Raw genomic sequence first — 4,699 nt, 5'->3', positions numbered from 1 at the left:
GGATCGGGCCCATTAGAGGTGGAGAAGAAAAACATGCCTCGCAGTGCTTCTCAAACGTAAAGCGCTTTACATTTTAGCTCCTTAATGGCAAACACGTCTTTACTCAATTTGAGCTAATGTTCTGCTCAGTGTCAAGCAATGAGTTGCTTCTGAGGTCAAGTCAACCAGTTTTTTATGCTAGTTTTGATTTTAGGGTGCAAAAACTGTTTTAGTTTAATTTCACTGCTCTCTGACTGCCACCGCCTGTAGAGCTGCAGCAGACTGATGCTTTTAGCTGAAAAAGAAAAAAGATAAACTCTTTGTTTTCTATATATCCAGAGTAATCAAAGAGTCAGATATTTTCTGATGAGTTTGTTGTCTCAGATCTTAATGAATAAAACATTAAATCTACTTTTTACATTTTGGTCATTCTACATTTTATAAAGGATGATTTTCCAGGGAACACTCATTGGCTAGCAGCTTGTCTGTCCCAAGTCCTTGGCCAATGAATGACAATGAGAACAAAATGCAGCCGACGTCTCTGTAACTGATTTCTTCTGCACAGGGTGTGAATGGGACGTCACCAGATCTACCATTAGTATTAGCTGGTAACACTGCAAACTCTGCCCTTTTATTCAAATGTGGTAGTTCTTCTTTTCTTCTTTTATATTTTTTTAAAACATCACAGTAGCTACATCCATCTTTTATATACAGTCTATGGCTTAAAAAACATCACATACTGGAGGATACAAAGGTTAAAGCTGTTATGGACGAGTGATCTTACACATTGGTAGAAATACCCTGATCTCGTGAAATGTTTTGCCCTTTAATATCAGCAAAAACACAAGTGGAAATAATAACTTTGATGATGGCAAAGTTCCATTTAGTTTCCAAATAAGCAATTCACCCTCTTGAATAAGGTTATGAGGTTTTATGTGTCAGGACATCTGGTACTTAGCAGGAAGATTAGGTACAATACAACGTCAGATTGACTACAAAACATGACATATTACTGTGTGTCATTATTTATTTAAAAAATATTAAGCCAAAACGCAGATGCAGTGTGTGGAAAACTAAGTACACGCTTACTACTTTTAATTCCTTTTACGAATTAAAAGGCTGAGTAGCAGCCATGTGCATGTTTATAGAGGCGCTTGCATCAGCAAGTGTGAGTGCCTCTATAAAAGCAGAGCTTTCAGCTGTGTATCAACATAATGCCACAGTCTTCCTAGGAGTGGCTGTTCTAGCAAATTCACCCCAAGGTCAGACCGTCCAATACTCAGAAAAACTTACCCCCCCCCCTCAAAACCAGGAGCTACATCTCAGACTCTACAAACCTCAATTAGCAACGGTTAAAGTTCATAAAAGCACAATTAGAAGAAAACTGAACAAGTATGGCTTGTTTGGTAGGGTTGCAAGGAGAAAGCATCTTCCCTAAAAATAACACAGCTTAGGTTTGCAAACTTTCATCTGAACAAACAGACAGATGAAACCAAAGTGGAGATGTCTGGCTATAATGCACAGCGGCATATTTGAAAAAAACAAAACAAACACAGCATATCAGCACAAACACCTCATACCGAGTGTCAGGCACAGTGGTGGAGTGGTGATGATTTGGGCTTGTTTTGAAGACACAGGACCTGGATACCTCGCAGTTATTGAGTTGAACATGAACTTCTCTGTGCACCAAATTATTTACCTAATTTTCAGAGCTGGTAAGGACGAGATAATCTTTTATTAAGTCATGATATGTAAAACTTTAGAATTGACAGAGGGTGTACTTTCTTGTTACCACGACTGTCCCAGACCCATTTGCATACTACATAAATATCCCCCCCCCCCCCCCCCCGCCCGTTCTTTTTCTTTCCAGAAAAACAAAGTAATAAAACTTACATAAAATATTTCAGAACTTTATTGCCAAGCGCACAAGAATATTTGAGCATTTTGCAAATCCAATTTAAATCTCACTTTAAAATTATGACTTCTTCTGTTTGTCCTAAATAGCATACCATTGATCTCATTTAAAACATCGGGTGCATACATGAGGACCCTGCTTGTGATAAAGTGTTGAGAAAGTAAACTTTTGCCCTCTTTTGAGTTAATCCAGTCATGGTGCTGACAGTGCACTGATTGTCTTATTCACGGCCCCGTGGGTCTTTCTCACTTAAGAAAATTGTTTTTAAATCATATTTCGTGTCTGAAGATAAGAGCGGAGAGCAGCGCTTATTCTGGAGCTGAAGGAAAAAGAAGCAGCAATGTTGTGAAAGAAACAGAAAGAAGAAAGAAAGCGGGAGTAAGAGGAAAAATAGGAAAAATAGCATCCTCTGCGGTCATGTTGCTCTGTATTTTGTGGAAGCAAAGAAGCAGAGACGATACCGTCACTGTTTAGGTCCTGGTACGGCTCAGCACAGCCCTGAAAAGCACACGTGTACATACACACAGACGCACACACATGCGTGCATGCACACAGCACTGGAAGTACTCAGTGCAGTTTGTTTCTCAAGAGGCTGCACTCCTTCACTTACTGTCAGAGATTCAAGTTGCTTCAGGAGGATAAAAATCCTGACATGAGTACAGCAAAGCTGCAGGCACAGGAGAGATGAATATCAAAAAGTGCAGCGTAAGTGCTGAATAAACAGGAGAAAAACAGTCGCTTATCACGCCGTTGCTACTTGTCTTATTGTTTTGCATGCTGGTGAATTTTAGCGAGCTCATTTCTACATTAATAATGACTTCATGAAGTGATGTTTGTCAGATTCTACCAGCAGATCTACTCTGTCTTTTACATTTTGTGCCTCTGGGTAGGATTTAAAGGGGAATCTGTTTTATTGCTTCATGGCACAAAACAGGAAGAAGATGATGTTCCTCCAGCTCAGACTGAGCTAAAGCTTTTGACAGTTTCTGGCAGTGGTCGTCCAGAGGAGTAAAATCACTTCCAGCTTGGTTATCCTCTCCAGTGAAGCCAAGTGAACAACAAAGTCGTTTCAAGAAATGGTGTAAACAAGAAATGGACTGCAGTCTAGGCTGACTAAGAGGGTCAAAATTTTGAGATTTTTGTCTTTAAAGCTGGTGAAATGCATTATTTTTGTTTTATATATATTTCTTTATAAACTGAAGAGAGATGTTAAAGTTGGTATGTGTATTACTCAAAAAAAAAAAAATCAAGTTGTTGTTTTTTGCACATAGACTATATATAGAAGAATAATGTAGCCACCATAACATCACAAGTTAGTCTGGACTCACAGCCATTATATTAGCGAAATGACCATATTTAGACCAGAAGAAGGGGTTTTAAGATTTCAGCTATTGCTTGCTAGCTTGGTTTTTAAGGTGTATCCATTGCTGTGTATGGATGTAACACAACACAATACATCTGATTGAGAATATTTTTTAGCACCCTGGATTTAGCGCCTAAATCCACATATTAAAAATCACCTCACTTGATTTAACCCTGGAGAACCCATGGGGTCAGAGCCGACCCCATTGGTTTTCTAGGGAAACCATGGTTAATCATTGAAGTGTAAAAGTTTAAGCAATACAACCCAAAAAGCACAGTCACAGACTAAAAAAATAATAACAGGTAGAAGTCAAAACCCCTAATCACCAAGCAGCTCTGACAAACTTCAGCAAAGCGAAGTAATAATGGGCGTTATGTGCAACCCTCAGCTGCTTTTTAGTGGCGACTCACCAAAGGTGGAGCACAAACTTCTTGGACAGGCTAGACCTCACAGCATGCCATTAAAATGCACCTAAAGGCACCAGCAACACAAACACTGTGGAGAGAGGCTGTTCAGTCACTCAGATTAACCGAGATCATGTTTTGCAGATAGCTAGAAGCTTCAGCGGTCTTTGGGAGGACATCTGCCAATCAAAGTAAGCCACATCCCCAACTTTAAGCAAAAAAAAAAATCCACACGGATCTAAAACTGTTTTCTGAACATGTTGTTTTTATAGCTGAACCATTTTATTATGGGAGTCTATGGAACCAGCCATAAGTGTGCAACTTGTTTCATTTGGCTTTCCTGGTGGTTCCCATTTAATTTTTCAAGCATGCAAACCAGCTTTCCTGTCCAGGCTATCTGATCCACAACCCTTTGCACCAGTTACATGTACAGCAAGAAGGGGGTTAGGGGGTTAGGTTAACCCTAACCCCCTAACCCTAAAGTTCACTGAAAATAAAATGAAAATAGATCAAATTCCTTTCATTTAGAAGCATACAAATACATTTCAATACATAAAGAAATAATATGTAAGAGGTATTTGGTGTCTTTGACTTTCTGCAATTGCACAATTTGCATAAGTTTATGCAAATTGTGCAAGTTATGGAATAACTGGAAAAATACTCATGTTGTCTATAAATAAATAAAGAATATTTAATATTTATAGATACTATTAGAGAATATTACATTTTTTGCTGAGAGCGGGAGTTTCAGTAGAGGGATGTGATGCAGTGACGCTGTCCACGAACACCTGAATTCCCTCTTTGTTGTCAGCTACTTTGGAACATGTATCTCTTTAAGACACTGTAAAGATTAAAAAAAAAAAAAAAACATGCTCTGAGCCACAGTCAGTGGATCTTTTTCCTATAAGGAAATGAATTCCAAGATAGCTTGTGCCCTCTGTCTCAGTGTGAGCATTTTCCAAAGCTAACATTTCAGATGGGGCTTGTTGTTTTTAAAGCGAATAATGTCCTCAAGATAACCTTTTGCATTTTTAGCTT

Source organism: Perissodus microlepis, chromosome 7, assembly GCF_051167445.1.
Source record: "Perissodus microlepis isolate ML-2025 ecotype Zambia chromosome 7, ASM5116744v1, whole genome shotgun sequence".
Classification (NCBI taxonomy): domain Eukaryota; kingdom Metazoa; phylum Chordata; class Actinopteri; order Cichliformes; family Cichlidae; genus Perissodus; species Perissodus microlepis.
This window is presented reverse-complemented; position numbering follows the sequence as displayed.